The sequence below is a fragment of the Triturus cristatus genome, chromosome 4_1, assembly GCF_964204655.1.
Source record: "Triturus cristatus chromosome 4_1, aTriCri1.1, whole genome shotgun sequence".
Taxonomy (NCBI): Eukaryota; Metazoa; Chordata; class Amphibia; order Caudata; family Salamandridae; genus Triturus; species Triturus cristatus.
In genome coordinates, this window is record NC_140585.1 from 882,381,718 (window position 1) to 882,395,222 (window position 13,505).

At 47.0% G+C, this 13,505-nt stretch overlaps 2 protein-coding genes across 3 annotated transcripts in view; both read left to right on the forward strand.

Moving 5' to 3' along the window:
• Nucleotides 1-963: 963 nt before the first annotated feature.
• LOC146855705 (urocortin-3-like) overlaps nucleotides 964-13,505 on the forward strand; it is a 122,164-nt gene continuing 109,622 nt past the window's right edge. The window contains exon 1 of one of the 2 annotated variants that reach the window (XM_085650641.1): nucleotides 964-1,100. The gene's annotated coding sequence lies outside the window, so the exon portion shown is untranslated. The remainder of the gene's footprint in view (nucleotides 1,101-13,505) is intronic. The other variant, XM_085650639.1, reaches the window with a different exon arrangement.
• Nucleotides 978-13,505, forward strand: part of LOC146855706 (urocortin-3-like) — a 132,972-nt gene continuing 120,444 nt past the window's right edge. The window contains exon 1 of the mRNA XM_085650638.1: nucleotides 978-1,100. The gene's annotated coding sequence lies outside the window, so the exon portion shown is untranslated. The remainder of the gene's footprint in view (nucleotides 1,101-13,505) is intronic.

A 13,505-nucleotide genomic window follows, 5' to 3' on the forward strand; every position in this document is an offset into this window, starting at 1 on the left:
ACCGGACCACATAAAGCCAACCACCTGTCCACACACTGATCTGTCAGACCAGCACATCGGGCACTGCCTGATTCCCTATAAACCAGTCCGACCCTGACAGCAGCTCTGTCGCAAGCAACTGCTATAATGTATGCTAAACAAAGCTGGTGCCACTGCACCTGCTGCACTCCTATAACCTGCAGCAGTTGTAATGAAGGGTGAAGGAACAGATATCGAATGTGACAACAGCCCGCCAGGGGAATGAATGACTGGGGGTGCAAATGTACTCGTTCCCCCGTGTATGGGAGATGGAAGCGTCGGAATGACTATGAGGCCCGTTAGCCTGGGTGAAGACCTGTTCCAAATCTCCAGAAGGAGCACTGCCCCCTTGTTCTAGGCAGAAGCAATGGGTGCCGGGAGACACCTTGTATCGGGGGTGAGGGTCCATTCTAGGATACTGGGACTGCGAGTTTCAGCTGCCAGAGCTCCCGTCTTTACATACACATACGCAGCCGCGCACGGGAGACGGGCGCGGCGCCCAGCCCCTGCTAGGGGTTTTCCCGCGCACTGCCGGGGTTCCGCCAGTAATCCGAGTGCATGAGTCCCCGCGCGGCGGCCAGCTCCTCGAGGCGCCCGAGGCACTCTAACTCTGCCGCACCTTCTCGCGTAGGACAACCTGTAGTTCCGCTGCGGGCGTGTAGAAGACGGAGTATTCAACAAGTAGTTGCGTAGAGAGTTCCCTCCACACGTCGCCTTTCCCTGGCACATGCAAGAGCTGGTCCTAAGAGAGACCCTATGACGTCCCTCCCCTCTTCCATCTCTCTGAACCCCTCCCCCGCAGGCTCCCTGCTGGTTTCCTCCTTAATGAAATCATCTCCAAAGAAGACTGTACGTCTGGAGTTACGGCTCCACCTCGTGATGCGCCACTTTTATATATACACGAGGGAGGGAACGCGTTTCCATAGAGAAACTATTCGAGCCCACTTCATAACAACCCGGCGAGGGGAGAGGGGGAGCGAGGAGGAACATCTAGCGCTCGGAGCCCGAAGCTCGCGGTGACCGGCTGCTCCTGAGCGCCAGGAAGACGCAGAGAGGCGCTGCTCCGCGCACACTCGGCTCAGGTGAGTCCCCGCGCGCCCTGATCTCAGGTGGGCGTGTGTGAGGCGCTAGGTCTCCTTGAAGTGCCCAGGAGCGGAAATACCAACAACTGATGGCAAAGTTTTTATGAGTACTTGGCGCCTTCGAACTGTCCAGTATGCACAACTTTTCATTAGTCAGACTTGCCGTTATAGGCAACTGGTCTGGCTCGTAAGTTGCCACGAGTTGGTTGAACGAATACATGAATGAATGATGAACGAACCTCCTAGAGCACTGAAAACTGGCCCTTCTTGGCGTCTCTCTCTTGAAGAGGAGTGGCATGATGGTGCCAAAACGGCAGGGCGCTGGTGATGATTTGCGTCTTGGGCGATTGCTGGGCGGGCTGGGCGCGGCGGCATGCTTTAAATGTACCTCAGAGGGACGTGTTCCATTCCTGTGGTAGGCTCACAGTCTTCGTTTGTACTTTAACGGTGCAGCGAGTGAATCGATACACATTTAAAGGTATGTATATAATACGGACTTGCCAGAAAGGGCAACGGGCATCATTTCGACTTCTAAATCGTAACACATTGAGCATCCTCCAGGCACTTGTTAGCCGAGGAAGAGAAATTGCAATTGGTGAAGAGGCATAGTCTAGGTTTGTGACTGGCTGCGGTTCCTGAGTTGTGGTCTCGGCTCCCTGCTTTAGGACACTGTGTGATCTTCATTTTTCCTACCCGTTCTTATTGAGAATGTAACGTAAGTATTTTTAGAGGACACGGCCCCGTGGGACATCTTTGCGCTCTTGACATACAGCAGAGACGTATTGTTACTCTTTTTATCGACCCTGGAAATATGAAAGGCGGCGTGGATTTGAACAAGCCTACGGGGTCAGGAACCGACCCTTGCAGTGGATGTAGATGTCCACCGAGCAGACAGGCCCCTACCTGGCCAATCAGAAGACGAAGGAACGGCCGTCAGTCACTGTTAAATTACCGAACTAGACCTGCCCGTATGGAAGGCTTAACTTTAGGAATGTTGACGTGACTTACGTACGGCTAGCGCTTTAAAGGGCATATTATCAAGACAGGCGATACAATTATCGCCGCTTTAGCGGCAGAAAACGGTCGCTAAAGCGGCGATAATGGGCTTGATAATATGCTCTATGGAAGCCCATGTTAGATGTGAAGGACATCTAACTTGAGCTTCAATTGGAATTCCATTGAGCATATTATCAAGCCCATCATCGCCGTTTTAGCGGCTGTTTTCCGCCGCTAAAGCGGCGATAATATTATCGCCTATCTTGTTAATATGCCCCTTGGTACCTTGTCGCCTCATATATTAAAACCGCCCATGATGTTTAATTTCCCCGTCTAACCCTTCTGGAATGCCAGTGACACGCACGTAATAAGGTGCGTAATTGCAAATGAGAGCGTGGATGCTATAGCGCCTCTGCAAATGGAGTCAATACTAGGCGCTAACTGGTTTGGTTTCAAGGCTGGTTGGAAGGCTGGGAAATCGTGGGTTTTATGTGTGGCAAAGGATTGTATCAACTAGTGATATATAACACAGTGAGGGATTCCAGCCTGGGCACCGAGTGCAACCCGCGTCTTCCCTTGCTGACCACACTGCTTGACCCTTGGAAGATTTCTCTTTGTCCGTGTGTCTGGACTGGCACAGTCGCCAGTTCTTGGAGATCTTAGGAACGGGCTGAATGTTGATGTGAAGCATGTGGGAAATACGTGAAAAACGGCTCGTGTAGACGGTGTGTGTTGGGCGTTAGCTGTCGGGAGTGCGCTCAAGCACAAATGATACGAAAACACAAGCATCTTCTCCTCAGGTAGAGGGCCCTGACCCGGTAGGCGTGGAACCGGAAGAAGGGGGCGTAGATGCTGGAGGATGTTACAAGAGGAGGGAGCAATAGGAGACCCTCCAAGAGCCAGGAGCCCGTGCGCGCTGATAGAAGTAAATGCACAGCGGGGCAATACAGGCCTTACGCACGCACGCGCGCACACTCTATCTAACTTTCTCGCAGACACATTCTCTCTCTCACATTTACATATGAGTTCAATACAGTAAAACACAGGGACATAGCACAAGCCCCTGCTGCGCAAGGGGTAGGGGGGGGGACCTTCAGCGGGCCCCCCTATTCAGCCAAATGCCGATGGATATCAAGAGACTCGGGCCCCTCGTCACATTCTGCAGGGGCCCCATCCTTTCGTGTTAGGCGGCCAGTGGTGATACAGCCTCTACAGTAATGGTGTCTGCTCGCTTGGTGAGGTCTGCCGCGTGAAGACGGACAAGGCGGTAATGGCTGCACATTTAAGAGTCAGCAAAAGAAGATGTAAAGAAAACTAGAGAGGGCGCTCTGCAGGACATGGAGCAGCTGTAAGATTGTGGTGACGCGTGAATCAAAGGGAGATTTACTCCACCTTTTATCATTTCGAGGGACATGAAATGTCTGCTGAAAGTGGGCTTGAAGTAAAGGTCCGATTTATGTGTGTAGAAGCCGTGTCGGTTTGTTCCAGAGCGCCCGTTACAGACTATATGACTCCCATTTGTAACACACCGCACCGTTTATCTAAATGTAATTTTTTTTTAACTTTATAAAAAAAAAAAAAAATGGGAATAAATAAAGTGCCGTGGCTATATGATGCACTTATTAAATAGAATTATGTTTTCATCATATCACGAAATGGAATGTTCTCCTAGTAATTTTACTACGACAGAACGCCTCAGCCCAGTGCAGGGAAATGCAGCTCAACCTGTGAAAACACTGCAGATGCATTTGTTGGAAATGTAAAATTAATCTCATATTAAAATATACAGGGAAATCGTACGCATGACAACCAATATCTCTTAACCTTTCTAGTGAATACAACTTGTCACTGGTGCATATCACCATTGACATTACATGCTGTGTGCTCAGCCCATTTTGGCATCTGGTTTTTTTTTGGGGGGGGGGGCGGAATTCCCGAGTTTTGGGGGTCAAGTTTCAGTATACATTTGTCGTAAACCACCTCAATAATATGGCAAGTGGAAAAAACAGGCGAACACCTTGTGCTGTGATGTTCAGTAGAAAAATATGCACCCTTCCTTATTATTGACACATCCTTAAGGCCCTTTCAAAGCTGTATCAAGAGGTTCCACCCCAGAATCGAGAGTAATTCAGAAGCTGTGAGCAGGTATAGCACTCAGTATGTATGTTTTATGTTACATGATTTATTAATTGGTTTTGGTACTTTCCAGAGAGATTTGGGCACCGTTTGTTCAGTAATGAGACTGCTCTTTTCTGAGGAATGTGTGTTTTGTTGGGGATAACGCACTAACAATTAAAATGTGTTTCATACAACAATGTGTATTATTCTAAGTCGGATTTCAAATGCAAATCACAATCACATTGTAAGGATATTTTAAACATTTTCTAAAATGTAATTTTCTTGTGTAGTACATTGGCAATCTAGAGTAGGTTTAACAACACATGGAAAATAAAGTACAATGTGGGAAAGTGTAACTTTGTTGCTACCAGGATTCTGTGTTTACAAGGTTTATTTTCACACACTGGGGAGGATTACTTGGTAGATGCTTGCATCAAGGCTGGGCCTGCAAGGGTGAGCTTCTCACATGCGCCGACTAATGCTCTGAGAGTAGCACTGTCACAGTAAAGGTATTTTTCTCACCAGGACGGAAAAAATAGAAAATGCTAGGTTAACCATCCATGAACTGAGCTTTGAAAGCACAGACAAACATTCTATAGGAAGACTTACACTGATATACATTAGTTAGTCTTTGGGCCCAAAGTAAGACCCCAGTGTATTCTGGTACTTGCAGTTTTTCACATCACATCAGTTTTAGTGTTGCAATGATGATACCTGGTAAAACCCCAGCCTTTCTGGCTTTTGCTGCCTTTCACTGCACAACTGTTTGCATTTTTTCTCAATTTAAAGCCAGTGAGACATTGCATGTAAGTGATCGCCATATGTATGTCTTACAATTTGTACTGCTATTTGGAGGAACCTGTCATTTCATCAGTTGTTCTCCTTGAATGCTATAAAGAGCAATGGACTTAGAGTAGCGGGGCCGGTCTATCTGTATTAACTGGCATGCGTGGGGAGGTGCGGAGAGAGGGGCGGCCGAGACTATGTTTATTGGCTGTTATTGGCTGCTGCAAATGAGACTCTGCTGTCCAAACCTCAAGTGGCACAGAACACAGCAGCCAGATTGGTTTGCAATCTTCCACCTACTTCCACTTCTGCCCCTACTCTGAACTTTTTGCACTAGCTACCCATTTGGAAAAGACTCATCTTCAAGATATACGGGCAGATTTACGAGAACTGACACATCTCTGCATTTTGGCAGAGATGCGTCAGTTCAATTGTGTCACGCAAAAAAAACCCTTGTGCCACGATGGATCCGTCGCATTTACAATGCGGCGCACCGTGGCGCAAGGATTGACAGACGCAGGTATAATGTGACGCAGGGCTTTACATCATGACGCATCTGCCTAGATGCGCCACGTTGTAAATGTGTTGCCACGTGGCGCATTGTTAACGATGGCGTTGCAACAGTGGCGTAAAAGTGTCGCAAGGGGCTTGTAAATCTGCCCCATACTGTCTTACTCAGAAGTCACTCAATGGGAATGCTCCATCTTATCTGCAAAATAAGCTCAGACAACATAACCCGACCAGAATGTTGAGATCTCAGGATAAAGCCTTATTGCAAATTCTATGAATTTGCACAGCCAGATATGGTGGGAGATCTTTTTCCTATCTTGCTTCTTTCAACTGGAACAAATGACCTTTGCATATTCGACTATGCTCGGAATTTGGAAAGTTTAAAAAACTCTAGAAAACATGGCTATTTTAGTCGATTGGTCAAGTTAATTTGGTATTGCTTGCCTGTATTAGCTGAGCGCTGAGATATCCCTTCAGGAGGATTCCTTTTGCGTTATACTATTTAGTTATTTATTTACTTGAGTTTTATATAGCGCTGGCTAGACTCAGAGGTATCAGAGCGCTTTACATGAGGAAAGTTGCATCGGTTACAAAAAACATTGTTCCAAAAAATACATGTTATAAGTTACATCTGTTGATAAGTGGTGCGTAGAAGGGTGATGGGGTAAAGTAAAAGGGTAACATGGAGGGGATACGGCAGAGACACGAAGGAAAGTCTGCCCAATGTCCGGCTGGGTAGGTGACGGCCAAGGGGAAGACCGCAGCCCATCTCCTCTATAGCTAAAGAAGGTAGCTCTACCCGGCAATGGTAAAAAAGCTAGGTCTCCACAGCTGGTGGAACATTTCATTCCCTACAAATAGGCGTCAAAGCTGAGATGGGTAACATAACATACCATACCATCACATATGTAAAACTGATTTTTGAATGCCCAGTGTGACGGCTGGTTCTTCATTCACTCATTCTAGCTCCCCAGCATTTGTTGAAGGCATAGCTAGGGGGGAGGAGGCATTGAGAGGGAGAGAGAGAGAGAGAGAGAGAGAGAGAAATAAAGGGAGAGAGAGAAATAAAGTGAGAGATAGAGAGAAATAAAGTGAGAGTAGTGAGCAAGAGGAGGAGGCAATCAGAGAATGGATGGAAAGAGAGAAAGGTTAGTGGGTCTGTTTCAAACACTTTTTCCCCAGGGTTGCTTCGCCTGATTAAAAAAAGGGACTTCTGTCTTCTCCATGTGAAAGAGTTAAAACCTGGTCACCTCTGTGACTCAAGATCACTCCGTTGGCGCCCAGGTGCCTAAGTAGTGGTCTGCCGGGTTCCTGAATCTATAGGGTGACCAGACACCCCGGATTTGCCAGGACAGTCCCAACAGCTTTCACTGAATTCAGCACTTGTCCTGGTTTTTAGAGAGGGTTGACTCACCCAGCTTTGATGCGATCCAAAGCATGATTAAGCACCAGATTTTTCAGAAATCAAGTTGAATAGCACTTATGATAGTTAGTTAGCGCTGTCTTCAAAGTCATTCTGGCCCCTTCAGTCAATGAGAAATTTCCTACGTTTTTGTGAAATGTCTTGGTGTTTGGATTTCTAGTCACCCTATGTATCTGGGAAGTTCTTCCCTTTCTGGTCACTTTAATACACTCCACGCATGTGTCCTCTCACATACTTTGACTTTAGTAACACAATCTGTCTCGAGCTTCCAGACTTGTTGGCAACATAATGAGACAGTTGCAGGTCACAGCCATGAGGTTGTTGTGGACTAGACAACTTCTCCTATCTTTCCCAGCATGCTGTTCGCTGTATTCGTTTCCAAATAAGCAATGCATTTCCGTTGAAGCCCACTTGCATGGTTCACAGTGTCTTCCGCTGGACAGGCCCTCCTATTGTTTCCAACCTCTAGCCTTCTATAGCCTGCGGTGGCCCCTGGGATCCAGGGGCTCTTTTTTCTCAGAAGGTTCAACGTTGGTCCTAAAATCTGACTGATCCAATGGATGTGAGAGACGGCAACCCAAGATCCCTTAAGCATTGCTAAACGACAGGGACGCTGACCCAATACAACATAGGAGAATAGAGAACCTTTGGATCGATTAAGTGGTTTCTCTTCAAATACTGTTCCACAAGTAATCCAACACTTGGTGTGATTAAACAAGCACAGATCTAGGACTCTCCCGCTTTTAATAATTGAGGCAAAATAGTTGCAAGTTGTGTTACTTGGACCCTGTCTTGCATACACGTTCAAACATAGGAAGCAGGAATTATCTAATTCATCAAATGTAGCTCTCCTGATGAAGGCCGCTGTGCCGAAACACGCATAGAGATAGATCCACTGAGTGCAGCATGCACTACAGCTACAGTATAAATATCAGTCACATGAGATAATGTCCTTTGGATTCTTGCCCATGTGTCGCGTCTTGTTTCTCATATATTGATACAAATGTACACATTTTAGAAGCTGTTGTCTATATCTATCAGGACCTGTTAAATAATATTCGGTTGATACACATAATTGAAACTATCTGAAAGATTAGTGAGTGTATTGTATGTATGTGTATGGGTTATGACAGATGTGGATTATTGGAGTGTACTGTTTAGAGCCAGATTGTATGTATACTCATGTATACATCATGTGTTTATCTAATTTATATGTGAATAATAAAATAATTTTGATAATGTTTTACATTAATGTGTTGATGAGCTCTGGGTGTTACAGAATAATGTGTGTTTAAGTATATATATTGGTAGCCTGCGGATTTACATTATAGTTGTGATTTGAAAGTCTGCGGGTACCACGATGCACCCCGGGTGTTACTTGAGGCCAAGGCATCAATGCCTTGTATGGCACTGCTTTGTCTGAGAGTTAGCACACCTTGTCTTCAAAAATATGTTTCGATACATTGTGAGAGTTCCACATATCCAGCTGATGCCTGTTCTTTACCAACAAAAGTGTATCATTCAAATAATCAGTAAAAAGCACCTCACCTCTTTTGCTGTCAGAATGTGTGTTGCCAGCGCAAGTAAGAGGCACGCCAGATGCTGTTAATTTACATTTTCATACGGTCAGTATATACATTGTTTTGCTAGTAAGAGCAGTAGCATAGTAAGAATGCAATGGGCCCTGATGCAAACAAGGAAACCGACCCCTATGGCTTTTGTTGGAATAGTAAAATACAGCAATTTACCCTGCCCCACCAGCCCCCCCCCTGCTGGGCACCGGTGCCACTGCACCTGCTGCAACAATGGTAGCTACGCCCCTGAGTAAGAGCCCCTCTCTTGCAATCAGTGTATGTATGTACATGGTCAGGGCAGCGTATTACATATACAGTACACTGTATGTCTCATGCACTCAATGCTAACTGGGGTTAAGGGCCTGCTATTACTCCCTGCACAATATGGGCAATACAACTATTACTCAGATCAATAAAACTTTTTTTCCATCTGAATATGCACGACAAAGCCAAAAGGTCTACATTTTTGACCTACTGGGTTTGCCAATTAAATTTGTCGATGTCTTCCGGAATCGGCAAGAAACGCTTTTTCGCTGACGAACAAAAAAAAAAGCTGTATTGCTTTGAGTGCGCGTGTCACGACGCCAATGGACCAGGCGATATGACGTATCTCTCTGCATGTATCACTACACATGCGTGCACCCTCACGGGTGATAACCCGCGCTTTACAAATACTGATTGATTGATTGATGTGCATACGGGAAAATGAGGCAGACTTAAAAAAAAAATACCATTCTAAGGTGGCTGAATCCAATCTACGAAAAAAAAATCTAAATGTGCGCAACGGCGCATTTGGAAACAGGAGTGATTGCACAGCAAATGGCGGCTCTAGGCCGTACAAAATATTTAAACAGAAAGGCCACAACAGGAGGGCTGACAGCTATAACATATGTATTCTCATGAAATGCTGAAAGAAATTAAAAAAGTAATTCTCTGAATGTGAACAGTGAAAGGATTGACTACGGGAAAGTATATGAGGTTGACAAAAAAACAAACAATGGTAGGCGATGGGTTAGATTAGATCTAAGCCCACTCTAAGCTTTGGTATGGTCCAAAAGAGGTCTTTCGAAAACAGACAGCTAAAAACTGACTGTAGGCGAGACCTAAAAGGGAAAACTCAGACTTTCCAGGATTTGAAACGGTGACCTTTATGTTAAACATGATCTTCACAGCAATTCCATCTTCTGGGCTAACTTACCATCCTCCTCATGCAACCTTTGGCGGCCATATTGGTGAAGTCGCAATTGTGGATATGGTGCAAAAAAGTGCCATGTTTAAACAAAAGCATCTCCAACTCCTGTCTCTTAGGTCCAATGATGCAACGCTTCAGTGTCATGTGGGATTGAAATTGCTGTCCCTGGATATACCATGGCCTTCAAAGGACACACCACTGTAAAATGATTTTTAAGGGGCCAAGGCTTGACCAGCAGAATCAAACTTCCAGCCGAATAGCATAAAACAAGGAAGCAAGGGTCCGGAAGACATGAATTCTGTTTCGTAGCTCAGCTATTCCAACCTGTCATCAGGTGCTGACAAGCCAGCAGGAAACGTGCTATAATTGAAGTAAAAGTAGAGCAGACGCCCACCTTTAGTGGATTGCTCATACACGGGACCTATTCTGAAACCTCACACTCGTAAATTCACACATGCATGGGCTTACATATTCACTAATGCATTACTTTTTCACAAGTGTGATTTCACCGAGTAATTCACCTGTTATATGTATGTGTAATACTGTTCAAGTTAGGGATGTTGGCTGACTGGGGTTCCCTGCACTGTGGACTTAGAACATCTGGACAGAAGAAATAAGAATACAAATTAAGAAGCTTACAACAAACATACATAAAAAGGCGCTAATGAAAATTAAAAGATGCACACAGTGGGTGATTTTGTAGCAAACCTTCTGTGCAAGAATCGAACAGGCAAGGCAAAGTCTACAGGGGCAGTAAAGGGGTGAAAACGTCATAAGGAATTAAAGATGCTCCTCGACAGCATCTCTGATTTGAGAAGAGGAAGTGAGAAACATGGCAGTGACATTGTTAGAATGTTTCCCGTTGTTAATGTTATTTTATGTAACTTGGAGGGGTTTATGTGCAGGATTTATCTAAAGAGGGGAGCTGAACCAGTGAGGCAGAGTGACACTCGGGTACAGTGTGCAGGAAATGCTCTAGTGGATAAATCCAATGAAGTTATAGAGGAGACGCAATCTCTGAAGTGGCAGACTTCCATTGTCTCAGCTAGAAAGGGTTTGTCAGAACCCCTTTCAGAGGGCCACGAGGCCCCAACCTTGCTGGTTGAGGCCTTTTACTCCTAATGTCCCGGGGACCTGACCTACAATGGATCCTCAGCAACTGGGCCAGGTACCATGGGCGTCCGCAGGGAGGGGCAAGGAGGGGCGCTTGCCCCCCCCCCGGATCACCTGGCCCACCGTACTGCTGCTGTGGTGCGGGTGCCATTCTTTTTTGTAACGCTGTCCCAGCTCTTGCCGTGACACTAGAATGGATGGATCTTTTAATTTTATGAGCATGCATCTTCATTATATATTTTAGGCCAGCAGCACCAAATCCCTATCATGACGAGTGCTGTGCCACCTATCTTAGGCTGTAAAGAACCGCGCATAAGGTCAATGACAGCCCCCCACAGTGTTGCCTGTCTGCAGCAGGCCCTGTTTGATGAGCAGGAAAACTGCTGCTGATTGGCAAGATCAACAGAGAAGGTCCGGGCTGCCTGCACCCCCAGCTCAATGCAAGTCATAACCTCTCCTGTTTTCTGTCTCTGTCTAGCTCCTCACTTGATCAAAACTGTGGCTCGTCTGCAAGAACTGCCTCTTACCCTCTCTTTCCTCTCATTTGCTTCATTCGCTCCCCTGTGAAATCGATCTAAAAAGGAAGTAATGGCATTTTTTGGGAATGTCTATTTCTGACATTTTGTAACCCAAAGTGCAGCCTCGGAATGGACGTTAGACCGATCTATGTGCACCCACTACAGCAGACACTTTATTTATGAAAATACCTGCCTGCGGGACACCTATATAGGGATTCCGCTTTGAGAAGGTACTCGCACAGCAGAGATATGCCATGTACGTGGCAGTCACACCTGCTTCATAGAATGCTCAGTACAGCACTCTCTCCCGTACACCATACGATATGTAAATATTTTGCTTTAATGGCACTTAGGTGAATTTTTTTGATCTGTCTATGTGAGTGTTTTAACCGTAGTCCTCGGAACAAGCAGCGCTTCCATTGTAAAAGGACGGAGTCCGGCTCTGAATGTGCCTCGGTCCCACACAGAGCAGCACCACAGCGGCCAGGTGCACTTGGGGACGTGAAGACTTCGGAGCCAACGCGCCTAGACATCCCCATGGTCAAGGGAGGCTGGCGACCTAACACCCTGGCTTTCACCCTTACCTCCTGGTGGTCGGGGCTACAGTAATGCGTATTTGAAGCCGTGGCGCGGACGGGCCTTCGAGACTGGGGCGCGGTGCACTGAGGGGGTGGGCACCTGACCTCGGCTCTCGTCTGTTGGGGCTGTGTGTGAGGGCCAGATCCGAGAGAGGGAAGGAGCGCCCAGGAAGGGGCCTACTCAGAGCTCCAGCCAGCTAATGCCCTGGTACTGAGAGGGGACAGACACCTGTGTGAGAAACGCTTCCACCTCAGGGGGCAGGAGGCCTGGAAGGTGTGTGCTCTGAGCTCCTACCACAGTCCTGAACCAGAGGGTCTGGAGGGGGGTGGGGGTTGAGTAAGGGGAGGCACATGCCCGTGGCACCCCCTGTAGATGGTGCAGTGTGTGTGACAGGCATTCCAACCTCAGACGACAGGAGGCCAGGATGAGGCCTGCTCAGAGCAGCTTCAGCAACAAACAGACCTGGACATGGGGTGACTGGGATAGGGGGCACCTGCCCCTAGCACCCTTAGGAGATGCTGCGTGTGAGGCCTGGACCAACTTGAGAACAGGAAAAGCAAGCAAAGGGTCAACCAAAAGTACTAACTATAGCGCTGTGCACAAACAGGGCCTTGCAGCCAAAGGTGTGTGGGAGAAAAGTTCACCCCGTAGTATGGAGCAGTCGCCGGCCACTTACGGGCACAGGGCCAGCCCCTGCTCCACCTGACTCCAACAGTGCCCTGTGGAGGGAAAAAAATATACCACACTGTCTGGGGAAGTTTGAACGCATTTGAGTATGTCAGGACATTATACTTGATAGGCAGCCACCACTATCACGTCCTGGTAGAATCCATCCATGCCACCTGCCTGTCTTCCTCTAAGCTCCCATCCACCTGTCTGCCTCTACCCTCCCATCCACCTGCCTCCTCTAAGCTCCCATCCACCTGCCGCCTCTGAGCACCCATCCACCTGCCTCTGTAACCTACTATCCATCTGCCTTTCTCCCATCCAGCTGCCTGCGTCTAAGCTCCCATCCTGCTGCCTCCTCTAAGCTCCCACCCACCTGCTATCCACCTGCCTGTCTCCCATTCACCTGCCTCTTCTAACCTTCCACCCACTTGCCTGCCTTTAACCTACTATCCACCTGCCTGCAAACTCCCATCCACCTTCCTTTCTCCCATCCACCCTTTTACTATTTCCACACCACTCTCAACTCTGATGACCAACCCGCTGTTGTTTTGTTTTTATTTATTTTATTTATTTAAATGTGCGCTGCATACACACGACTGCATGGACTGTATATTAGGTACAATGCCCTATTGCCTCAGCCTCTTTGTATAAGTTTATTGTTATTTTAAAGGGAATTTATTGAGCGCATGTACACCCAAGGTCTCTTGGCGCCGAATTGGAAACTACCCAGAAGCAGTCTCTGTGGCTCTTTGCACACAACCGGATAGACGTGAGTGCACATGGTGTACATATTACACAGAATATCTATAGATATAGAATACTTGTGGAGCTCAGCAGTGCCATCGAGGTAGCCTGTCTGTCACGTGGACAGGAATGACCTAGAAAGTGCAGCGAGCTTGGAAAATAGCAAGGGGGCATTCACAACTG